The following is a 13,176-nucleotide window of genomic DNA, read 5'->3' as shown; positions in this document are numbered from 1 at the left end:
TTGCAGGTCCTCTGGCCCAGAAACCCGAAGGCACGGTCACACGCGTGGGACCAGCACCGCCGTCGTGGAGCGGAAGCTACTAGAAGGCCCCGAGTCACCGGCCATACGGGTGAGCACCACACGGTACACTCAGGGACGTGGGCTACTTATACCCGCTTCTAGCAAGGTAGCCAGAAGAGTATCGTTAGTTTGGGAGGCCTACAACTCCGCCTGGCCAGGGGAGATCCCATCTGCTCAAGGACTGACCAGGCCCCAATCGCTAGCCAGTACTCCGGGAGGGTCTATCGTTGTCACCAGTAAAGACCCTGAACTACACCGTACCGTCTCTGAGTGGTTCCTGCTATCCCCATCATCCACGTCGGCTGCCCTGAGGCCATACCCCTCCCGTTGGGGGTTATACTATCACGCTGCACAATCCTACCACCGGCCTCAGCGGTCTGCCCTGCAGCAGCAGCTCCTTAGCTGTACTCAACGGGTGGCGTAGTCGTCCAACATCTACCGCTAATACAGCGCCACTTAGTCTGACTCCCTGGGCACGGACCGGATCACCGCCACGAGACTACAACCCTCAAGAGATCCGGCTCCGGGTAAGCTCCCGCATGCGCAACGCAGCGCGACACAGGCCCAGGGGCGCGTCATTTACATTCTACAATAGAGAGAGAGGTGATCCCTCTGACCATAAGAGATTACACTCTACATAAGAGAGTGTGTATACAGCACATGGACATGGCAGAGCGCAGTGTGAGATCACCCTAAATGAGTACACTGCTTTCCATACATAGGGTTGCGCAAGCAGTGGCAGTCTCTGGCTCTCTGCTGCCTTCTCAGTATCCGTCACTGGTGTCAATCCAAAACCTGGCCTAGTCCTGACGCTGCTGATGTTCATAGGGTCGGCCGGCCTGCCACAGGAACACCACTGTATTATAATGTAGAAATACCTGCACTGGTTATTGTTGGTACAAATATTTTACTTTTACCAATCTCCAAATGTAAATCCCGGCTCTGCCTGTAGGTTACCGGCCAGGTGGCAACCCTACTCCTCACTGATGCGGATGGAGATAATTGTGTAAATTTACAGAGTGCTAAGGTCTATACTGATATGTCTGGCAAAATGTACAAGATGCAATAGATAATAGTATGTTAATAGGTAAAAGGCCATTAGCACCAATGGGTGCAGGGCACTTGCACTGTGTCTACGCACACTGTACATACAGACCTGCCAACTACTGTTAGATACTCACAATGAAAACATAGGTAAGACCACCCTGATCAAAACCAATTATGCTTAATGTGCAAACCTGATATCACAACACCCGTGAGTTTGCAGTAAAGACATTTACGTCCCGCTAAGTATTTCCCTATGTTAGTGCTGTCAGTTCTTCTACAGTTTTGTGCTTGCAGCATTTTCATTCCAGTCACAGCAGTAAAGCACCTGTCTGTAGATTTTTATAATATTTGGAAATACTGAACAAATCCATTGTATTTTCAAAACACATGAAAAAATGGTAGCAAAATAAGAGTACATCAGAAAATACCAAAGGTACCAATGAAGGGGATAGAATGCAAAAATAGGTAAATAATAAACATTTCAGTTTAAATGAACAGTTCTCATGATTTTACCCTAGAACAATTTCAACATCAAGAAAAAATAATAATAACAATTATCATCATCATCATAAAGTGATTTTGATTTTTACAAAATACAAATACTATCACTATGTTCTTGGGGTGTGGGAGGAAACCGGAGAACCCGGAGGAAACCAACACAACACAGGGAGAACATACAAACACCTTTCAGATGTTGTCCTTGGTGGGATTTGAGCCCAGGACTCCAGCGCTGTAAGGCTGCAGTACTGAGCCACTGTGCTGCCCTTGTACTGTAACCAACTTAATCTTTCTAAACTACATCTTGTGCTTTATGTCTAAACTCCAATTTTTGATTAATGGTAAACCCAAATCTCTTCACACTTGGGTATAGGTGTTAATTGGAGAGTTACTCACTGAGGGTAGAAGCTGCAGTAACATTGTTGCTCTACTGGAATTCTTGATGCAAGTATTTAACATCCTCTTATATTATGTCTAAAAATTCTGCAATAAAATTTGTTCTAAGCTATTTTGAAAAAAAAAAAGCAAATGTGAATCCCCGAGTCAACATTTTAAGTTATACCTCCATTAACTCTGTTTCTTGGAAAAATGGTTAGCAATAAATATGGTCACAAATACGTCTTATATAGTAATGGTCAGTCACTGTCAGCATTCCCTGGCTCCTGAATATTAGTTGGTGGCAGTACTAGGCTGTGCTTTTCACAGAAGCCCTGTTCAAGCAATATTTAAGGTCTAAATGTAAACTAATGGAATATCCCTTTAAAGTGGATCTTTCATTTGCTCAAAAAATTTGGATTAAATACCTTGTAAATATCCCTGAGCTCCCCTGACTCTGACACTCTTTTCTGTTCTGTGGTGCATCACTTCATTGTAGAGATCAGGGCTGCCACCAGGAATTTCAGGGCCCCATAAGGGCAAAAGTTTCGGGCCCCCTTGAGAATCCACCCAGGCTCCACCCCAGCTCCACCTCCACCCCTCTTGGAAAAACTCCACTTCTGCACCACGTCCTCACCAATCACACATTAACAGTTCCCATCGAACACCATATCACACATACAACCAGCAACTTTTGTTTTGGCCAAAAGATTTTTTAAGCCGCCACCACGACAAGGAGACTCTTTTGTTAAACATTTCTTAAAATATTCAATGCTCTTTTTAGATATATTTTTATTTATTTTTCTTTAAGGGAATGTGTCACTTACATTTTTTTAAATTACCAATAATACCAAATACAAGGGAAAAATACCGTCACACCATGCCCGGACCACATATTACCACCACATAGTGACCGAATAATACCACATACAGGGGACAAATACCGCCACACCATGACCAGAACACATATTAGCACCACATAGTGACCGAATAATACGACATACAAGGGACAAATACCGCCACACCATGACCAGACCACATATTGCCACCACATAGTGACCAAATAATACCACATACAAGGAACAAATACCACCACACCATGACCAGACTACATATTACCACCACATAGTGACCGAATACTACAATACCGATCATTAATACTAATCACTGATCACAATACTAATATTACCATAAGTGCCATTATACACAGGAGCTCTGTACATGGTGTATAGTGTCAGCATAAAGGTAATACAGGGATCACCGGTGACATTATACACACGAGCTCTGTATATAGTGTCAGTGAACAGGTAATACAGGGATCACCGGTGACATTATACATAGGAGCTCTGTATATAGTGTATAGTGTACAGGTAATACAGTGATCACAAGTGACATTATACACAGGAGCTCTGTAAATAGTGTCAGTGTATAGGTAATACAGGGATCACCAGTGACTTTATACACAGGAGCTCAATATATAGTGTCAGTGTACATGTAATACAGTGATTCACCAGTGACATTATACACAGGAGCTTTGTATACAGTATATAGTGTACAGGTAACACTGTGATCACCAGTGACATTATACATAGGAGCTCATGTGTCTCTTTCCTGGCCCCTTGTGTCTCATTCCTGGCCACTTGTGTCTCATTCCTGGCCCCATGTGACTTCATCCTGCTCCCATGTGTCTCCATCCTGCCCCCACGTGTCTCCATGTATCCATTCTGCCCCCATGTGTCTCCATTCTGCCCCACTGTGTCTCCATTCTGCCCCCATGTCTCCATTCTGCCCCCATGTGTCACCATTCTGCCCACATGTGTCTCTATTCTGCCCCATGTCTCAATTTGCCACCCATGTCTCCATTCTGCCCCCTTGTGTCTCATTCCTGACCCCATATGACTTCATTCTGCCCCCATGTGTCTATATCCCATCCGAGGATGCACGAGTTACTGAATCGGGGGTCCATTGGGCAGAAGCAGAAAGAGGTCCGGGCCCCCCTCTGCTCACCGGGCCCCAAACGCCCTCATGGCGGCCCTGGTAGAGATATTCATATTTGTTTCTTCAGGAGCTTGCTATGTGAAATCTCTGCTTGTGGTCCAACTGGTTGTTTCTTCACAGTCTTCTCTGTGGGTATTCGCTGTAACTCCTCCCTCCCAGAAGCTGCCAATCACATCTTGGTAACAGATATAGCAGTCTATCAGTCTCAGACACTGCTAAACTGTGATTTGCTGGGTCTGGGGGGAGGAATGAAAGTACATACCCCCAAAGAAGACTCTGAAGAAACGCCCAGTTGCACCACGAGCAGAGATTTCACATACTGCGCTCCACAAGAAACAAATGTGAATATCTCTGTAATGGAGCAACACAGCACAAAACGGAAAACAACCGCAGAATCAAGGGAGCTTTTTACAACATATTTAGCTCTATTTTCTTTTTTACTAAATGACAGATCTTCTTTAACATTTATGAATCTAGACAATTCATATGGCATCAGCTTCATCTGCCCATTAATGTCTATTGCTTGTTAATATATACAGCTGAGTGTCAAGCTTGGTTGTGACTTCCACCCTGCATACGATGGAATGATGAAGAAGCGATGTCACTTGTTATTTCCAGCATAACTATGCCATGTATTCAGCGGTCACATTTGCCATGCGTGCTGTTTTGCTTCCTTGTGGAATCTAAACGCTTTTTTCTATTAACATAAAAATATTACAAATTACATTCCAAAGAATATGTCTAAATTAGAAAGCCTCTAGGATAATCCAGATCCTGGTTGTTATATAATTATGTTTATTATTATGCAGATATATTCACCTATTAAATATGCCTCCTAAATAACAGAGATTCCAGCTGTTCCTGCAGGCTCTTCTCAGCCCCTTCAGAAATACTGATGCGGAAACTCAGAGTAAATCCGCTCTTTAATTGGAAACATTGGATGCAGTGAAGATTATATAATCTAATTCTCCAACCTATAAAGATAATAAGTTATATATTAAAGTATTAATATGTTTAGGATCATTTCATATAACATTAACCCCTTTCAGGAGTCGGTTTTTCTTACACCTAGCAATCAGTGGCTATCTGTCACGCAAGGTGTGGGAAAGACTTAGAGCAACACAGAGGGAACGGGAGCCCAGACACTAGGGAAAGGGGGGAGTGGAGACCTCCTAGTCTGGTCTAGTGTCACCCTGTCTCCCCTAACGTCCCTATATTGGCTCTTCACCAATTGCAGCACGCATACCTCGCCCTGACTTTCCCTGGCTTATGGCTAAGGCTAAGAAAGGAAGGAAATGAGCACTAGTCGATCTCCACTAAACTATATAGAAAACAACTGTAGACAAACAGGAGGCAAATGCTTAGCTTTAGACGACTCCAAACAAATGCCCACACGGCCTCAAGCTCCAGAGAAGACAAAGTACTGCTCTTGCTTAAGCCTCACAAGTAGTAATGAATATCGCTGACACCTCCCTCTCAAAACACCAGGTATTTATACACTCAGGCCAGGGAGCTAATAGCCAGAGGGAGGCAGCCGCTGGGTCCTAAAGACAGCCACCCATCTAAGAAGATGTCTGTAATGCCAAATGTAGAGATCTCCTGCAACCAACTGCAGGGCGACTGCCGGTGGCTGCGGCCTGTGATGTAGTGTAATGGAGGTGATGGACAAGGAGGCAGGAGGGGCCATTATAGTAAACAGAACTTGAAAGAACATAACAAACCATAGACTTTGTATTGAATGGTATTCACACTTAAATTTGACAGAGCTCTTTTTTTACTGATGGTTATACACGGCAGAAGTTTACATTTCTTCTCCAATACAATCTCACAGTCATATGAATCAATTTTAGCAAATCCATTTTAGCAAAATCCATCTTTACTACTTTCTGCACACTGGCTGCAGAGGCTACTTTTCCAGATGCTCCCATGAGGAAAGAAATAGAATTCCTTCTCTAAATCTCTCACACTATGTTGGCACTTGTAGTCCACCACTGTATCAGGGCAACCTTGTGTAACCCACAGCAGTCTCAGGATTACTAATAGCTCTACCTCACCATGGTTCCCATCCAGCCTCTCCCAGCTTCTAGGATAAAGTTTCTGCCACTTTCTTATAGGATTCCTGGTTGATAGCGTCTGCTTTCTCTCTGGCTGATGTTCACTTGTGTTGTAACTACAGGCACTCTGATGAACTAGGCCTCAACAGCCCCTTATGTAGCAGAAGCTCCTCCTTAAACTTCCCACTAATTTCTAACCCTTTCTTACCCAAAACTCCTGCAGTTAGCAATAGTTTTCACAGTAAACTTATTAATCAATGCAACAGTTGTAAAAATGCATCAGCATAACACAATACAAGTACTATATGATCTTCAGGCGGTGCTGATCATTCTTCTATTGTCATACATGAACATGTCAGTGAGGTGTAAATGAGTGTTTTGAGATTGGTTCAAGAGACCCGTTACTGGCCCAGACAATACGATCCACACTTCGTGGAGTAATGGATTTTATTGTTTTATGTTTTAGGGATGATCACATATGATAGTCTTGTGCAAGAGACCAGGGAGCCCTCATTAGTTAGGCGAATGCCTAAATACTGTATTATATTCTCCTCTACAATATCAATATGCGAATATGAGAAAACATCCTCCATAAAATGACAGGATGGGCCCACTGATTCCTATAGGTGGTGCAATATGGATCTGCCATGTGCATGAGGCCTTGAGGCCATTGCATATGTGGCGCCCCTGCGGGTTCAGTCGCCACAGAGGTACTGCATCTCACCCAGAGGTGTGGTATCCCACTCTCAGGTAAGGAAGGAGTACTGCCCAGGACCCTAACACCTGCATCCAACACATCCCACTTCAGTGGGGGCAGGGCCAGGCCGCAGAGAGGGGACCGGGTCCTAAACTAGTGGAGAACTACAAGGCTCAACTAGAAACCGGAGGCTTCTGTACTTTTAGGGTGCAGTTGCTACAGCCACAATTACATTGCCGAAAAGGTGGCCACAGAGGGTCCAGGGGACTGCAGGTCACCCGACAAGACCCGAGGCTGCAGGCTTGGGACACTGATTGTGAGGCGCAGGGCAGGAGGGTGAGAGCCAGCGCAGGAAGACGACTGAGAAAGGCACACAGAAAGGGGTCCCGTTAAGTGCTCTGGAATTACCTGAGCGATTGCTGAACCCCTTGCCTGGTGAACGCAGCGTGACATGGGAAGTTACACCGGTACCTGTAACTTGGATTGCAAAAACTGTGAGTAAACCTTGAAGACTGCACCCCACTGTCTCCGTGAATTACTGCTGCGCCATCACCCCCTGCACTACACCGCAACATCCATAACATCTCAGCACAGCCCTGGAGCTAAGCTCTACATGTGGAGAGCTAAACCAACTCTGCTGCATTTACACCAGCTCCAGAGGACCTGCTCAGAAGCGGCAGCTCCCTTTAGCCGCATACCACAGGTGGCGTCACGAACTGTATATAAAAACTATAATCCCCTGTAAATATTCCCCTTTTGATTGACCGCCCTGGGTCACGGACCGGGTCACCGCCACTGTGACATCTCCCCTAGCAACGACTGGCCCGGCACCGGGTACCCCACAGCCCAGGGGGCGCGTCACATAGAAAAATATCTGGAGGACAGGTGATATTTACATTGGTCCCTTATATTTTATCTACAGTGAGTAAAATGAATTGGACTTCTTTTCTACAAGAGGCCCTACGTAGCACGTAGTTATTTTACCTTCTAGGTTGGTTGTTCTTAAAGACCACAAGATCTGTCACCAATACTAAACTCATGTTCCTCATTAGACACCGCGATTAGTGCATATTGCTAATTAGGACGATCTTGTGTATCGTCATAGAAACAAGGCTGCAGCATAAGCATAATTACAGATTCCTGATTTTCAGAACAAATCAATCTTTTATCATTACTTGAGTAATTACCCTGTATTAGTTTAGCTTTTTTTTTTTTTTTTTTACAGAGATTGCTTGGCAGGCAACCAAGAATGACAGTAGATAATTCATTGTGTCCCTCTTTTCCTGAGCAATGCGGACTCCAATTTGATTACATTTCAACCTTTTGTAAAGTAAGGCAGCACCTGGCATCTACAGACGCCATGTGGGCACTTCTCATAGCCATTCTGAGGGGCATTTATTTCACAAATCCTAAAATCTGGAGCCTGTAGTCCCATTTTTATATTAAAGGGACCCTGACATCACCAAAAATGCTATTTACTTACAGATATAGGGTTAATCTGCAGGTAATTAGCATTTTTGGTGATGTCAGATTCCCTTTAAGGGAACAGGAGTTCAGTGTGATGAGGATAACAATATCTACCTATGCAAATGGTATACTGCCATGCACCACTCCGTAGTCTGTGCAATCTTGGTACACCTCTATTCATTTATGGCTTGATGAAGGCCCTATGTGGCCGAAACGTTGGTGCCTTGGATTTTGGACCTTTTACAAATATAGCACATATTACACATATTTGTGCCCCACAACGCACGTTTGCGTCATGATATCCGAATGATAAACAGTGGAAAATGAAAAAATAACTGAACACTAGTAATTCAAACATTACTCACTTTAAAAATAACGTGTTTCAAGTGTTTAACCTGTCACATGCCGCCTAGTGACTAAGGTCATACAATGTCACTACATTGCGGAGCCTGGTAAGTGCCAGAGTAACTCAGAATGTCATGCAGGAGTAAAGGCTGCCTGGATCCGGCAGCCATGGAAGACTAAACTGGACACCAGAGCAGCGCAAATGTTTTTGCTTAACTCTAACATGTTTATATACAAGGCCAGACATGTTTTTTTGTCCCGTTGACCCTACTGTAGCACAGTTTTATATCTCAACCTGCACAAAAGAGTCCCAGAATAGCACAGGTAAAGATGGGATGGTTTACGCTAGATAAAACTGTAGATAAAACTGGAGCAACGTAAATCCATAACATGGCAGTATGCATGGGCAAGGACATGGAAAGATTAATAACAACTATATCAGCCACAATTTCTACACTGATTTACTAAAAGTGTCTACCGTTCACTTCTGTCTTTTTCCAGGGAAAAAAACTGGATGGGACAAGGATATGAATTTCCTTGGATATCCTCGGCCAGCCCCATAGATTTTATATGGAAAGTCCAATGTCTTCCACTATCTAAGGGTTATTCCCCCCCAAAAAACAAGTGATCCCCTATCTATAGAAAAGAGGATAACTTGCTGAACTCAAGAGGTCCCACAGTTGGGACCCCCAAAGATCCTGAGATTGAGCTCTCGCACCTTGGTAAGGGGGATCTGCAGTCCGGCCTTGAATAGAGGAGTTGTGCTTGCTTGACCTTCACTGCGTCGCTGTACTCCGCTTTCTCCAGCAGTTCCATTTTCAGTGAATGAATGGAGGCCGAACATGTGTAAGACATTAAAGATGTGCATCTCCGCTCCATTCGAGACTGGGCTGCAGAGCAACCTCAGAATCGCTGGGGGTGCCAGCTATCCTTTTTTTTTTTAATACTCCTTAAAAGACCCTTGTAAATATGGCAATAATCGTTTACCCTTTAGTCTTTAAACAAGTGCCGATCGACTTATTATAGCGTTGTGCAGTGCTCGTTCAGTGTAAATATTTCTCAATTGTTTTTTTCCAGTGCCTTTGCAGTTAATACATCTACAGTATATCCGCTGCTCTCTATCTGGCACCACTTATATTTATTCATAGATGCTAATGCTCAAAGACTTGATGAATTTCTAACTACAACAGAAGAAACCCTATTTTCTAGTGGTGCCATCTGTCATTTATTGCTGATCTTAAAATGGATTGTAAATATTAAATCAGTTGATGATCGACTCCTGTCATCCACACTGATCTCTAGTATCGGTAACCCCGGTATCATTTACCAACCAACTGAATGACTATAGAGAGGATGTCTGAATGGAGCACATCTATATGGCGAGGGTCAGTAACCTTGGCATGGGTTCCCCAACTGGCAGAGGGTGATGTTTGCCTGACGTACTGATTAGTGTGCACATACTACTGTGTGACCAGTGGCGGGGTGCGCAGTGTTTCAGCTGTGACTACATAGTCCTCTTTTGCTACAGTCATTGGACAGCCAATGGTGCATGGGGTTTTGGAAGCAACAACAGTTAAACCTGTTATTAGCATAGCAGGATAACCAGGTGGGTATATACCATATGTACTGGGCAAGTGTGGCTGAGTTTGGGCAAGTACTGTGTGTAGAGTTCATGCATGAAGGGACACTGTGCCTGGCACCAGAGCTGGCACTGAGTACTTTATTTCCCTACTAAGTAACTATATTTAGAGCCTAAATGATATTGGTCTCCCCGGTGATTAATTCCATTTAAAACATATCATAAAAATCTAAATGATTGATATCTTTCAGGTGTGCAAATAAAGGAAAAGGCAACAACCATGTAGGTTGCAAACAAGAATGCCAACATAACCACATCACAGGTAGACAGCTGGCCAAATAGCTGATAGCATATACAAAGGAATCAGTCTTAGGCTATGTGCCCACGTTGCATTTATGAAGCAGAAAATTTCTGCTGCATAAATGCAAGTCCTCTCCCGGAAAAACGCATGCGGAATTCCGCACGCGTTTATCGCGCATTTTTCGCGCGTTTATCACGCGTTTTCCACATGCGGAATTGCCTTGCGTTTTTTATGCATTGGACTAAGGCAATTCCGCTTGCGGAAACGCAAAATTAAATGACATGCTGCGGATTTTTGAACGCGGCATAAACGCTGCGGAAAAATCCGCAACATGTGCATAGAACTTGCGGAATCCCATTGGGGACCATGGGGTGCGGATATACATGGGTTTTTCAAGCGTTTACGCTGCGGAAATTCCGCAGCACATACGCTTGAAAAATGCTACGTGGGCACACAGCCTTAGGCTAAGTGCCCACGATGCAGAAATGCTGCATATTTTCTCCGCTTCTCCCTGGCAGGAAAAATGCATGCGGATTTTACATGCGTTTTTCCCGCCAGGTAGAAGCGTTTGTCAAGCGTTTTTGCATGCATTTCCGCATGTGGGTTATCAAGTGCTTTTCCAAGCGATTTTAGCATCACTTGGAAAAGTGCTTGACAACTTGTTCAAACTATATAAATCCATGCAGCTGGCATGGATTTATAGTAGTGTGACCAAGTTAGTTAAAAAAAAAGAATAAGAATGGTAAAAAATAAAAAAATAAAGCTTATACTTACCTTCCGATGTCCTCACGGTGTTTTCTCCACCGCATCCGGTCTCTTGCACTGCTCGCGGTGTGTCAGGTCACATGACTCAATGACGTCATGGCAGGTCCTTCACAACACCGCGACCCATAGAGCAGACCAGACGGAGAGGAGAAAACACCGGGAGGACATCGGAAGTATAAGCTTTATTTTTTATTTTAAATTATTTTTTTAACAGGTTCTATGGTATCCGGGTCTGGAGGAGAGTCTCATCTTCTCCCAACCCGGGTACCATCCACACATAGAAACGCATAATATCCGTGTGTACAAATGTACTGACACGGATATTATGCATTTCAATGCAAGTCAATGGTGGCAATTACACTGCGTGTCCGCAAAATTAATGGACATGCTGCATATTTTTCCGCAATGATAATCCACAGCGGAAATTTCTGCAGTATGCGCACAGCACATGCGGATTATCATTGGGGACCATGGGGCATGTATTACCAAGCGTTTTTTAAGCGTTTTCGCTGTGGAAATTCTGCGGCAAAAACGCTTGAAAAATGCATAGTGGGCATGCAGCCTGAGACCACGTTCACACGTTCAGTATTTTATCAGTATTTCACATCTGTATTTATGCAAATTGACTCTTCAGAGAGGAAGAGGACAAGAACTATAGCGCCACCTATTGGAAGCAGCGATTCTAAAAGTCAATAATGACCCTTTAACGAGCCTTATCACATGACTTAGGATAAAAGCCAAACCAGAGTCTCAATTTGCAGACACGGTGTTTCGGGGTGCTGCCCCACATCAGTGCTAGATTTCTAGTCTTCTTCCTCTCTGAAGAGGCAATTTGCATATTTAATTTCCCATAGAAGCATTGCAAGGCTTAATAGTCTCATATTGGCATGTCACTCTCCACAAGGAGAAATGTTACCCCTTGGATCCCGCATCAGTATTTGTAAGCCAAAATCAAGAGTGGAACAATCAGAGGAAAAGTATAATAGAAACACGTCAACTTTTCTGCATTTTTCACCCCCTCCTGGTTTTGCCTTACAAATGCTTATGTGAAATACTGACCAAAATATTGGCGTGTGAGCATGGCCTAAAACTTATCATGAATCCAGTGTAAGGCCAGAGTCACACGAGCGATGATTATGCTAATGACACTTGGCTCAAACTCTGTCAGTTTACAGTGATCCGATTCTCTCAGGTGTGGAGAAGACGGTGAACTTAATTTCTCCATCTTCTCCATTGTCTGTATCTGCGTAAATTGAACTGCACTCGTGTCGTGTCAGTGCTCGTACATACTTCCATATTTACTTAGTTAAGTGGTTTATGCTATGTTTTGGCTTAGAACAGTTGTGTAATAGGGCTCAATACTGTACTTAACTGTGCACCAACACTGCCCCTGCAAAACACATCTAAGGGTGGCAAACATTCACCGGTGAATCCAGAAAATAACTCTTCACTAGGCATATCTGTTCATTGGAAGTTATTCCAGATTACTACCTGAGAAGCTGCTTGAGAAAATGCCAACAGGTGTAAAACTGTCATCAAAGTAAAAGAGGGGTGCTTTGAGGAACTCAAAGGGGTTTTCCCAAGAACAAATTTAATTAACAGATCTTGGAAAAATAATAACTTCCACAATTGAAAGTGTTTAAATAAAATGTTCCTGTGCTGAGATAATCTTATAAATGTTCCCCTGCTGTGTACTGTGTAATGGCTGTGTCTGACCGTACAGGAACATGGTCTGATCATACCACATCTCCTGGGCAGGGGAGGAAGCAAAATAGTATACAGACAGGACAGTAGGAGATCACAGCTGATTCTTTTGAGTGCCTATAGTTACAACACAATGAAAACCATTGTATGAACAGGAGTGTACAAAATTTGGACTAGTTCTGTAAATGTTTCGAATGCAGGAGCCGATCTCTTATTCATGCTCCAAAGACATACTGATAGGGAAGTTAGAGCGTGAGGACAGCAATGACAATATATCTGTGTATCT

At 43.6% G+C, this 13,176-nt stretch overlaps 1 protein-coding gene across 1 annotated transcript in view; it reads left to right on the top strand.

The window, feature by feature from the left end:
• CRACD (capping protein inhibiting regulator of actin dynamics) overlaps window positions 1–13,176 on the top strand; it is a 190,259-nt gene that overhangs the window by 129,935 nt on the left and 47,148 nt on the right. The gene's annotated exons all lie outside the window — the stretch shown is intronic.

The sequence above is a fragment of the Phyllobates terribilis genome, unplaced genomic scaffold (genome assembly GCF_046119375.1).
Source record: "Phyllobates terribilis strain yellow unplaced genomic scaffold, ASM4611937v1 Scaffold_1__5_contigs__length_1240528914, whole genome shotgun sequence".
NCBI classification, from domain to species: Eukaryota; Metazoa; Chordata; class Amphibia; order Anura; family Dendrobatidae; genus Phyllobates; species Phyllobates terribilis.
Note: the sequence above shows the minus strand (reverse complement) of the source record. Positions and strands in the feature narration are given on the sequence as shown.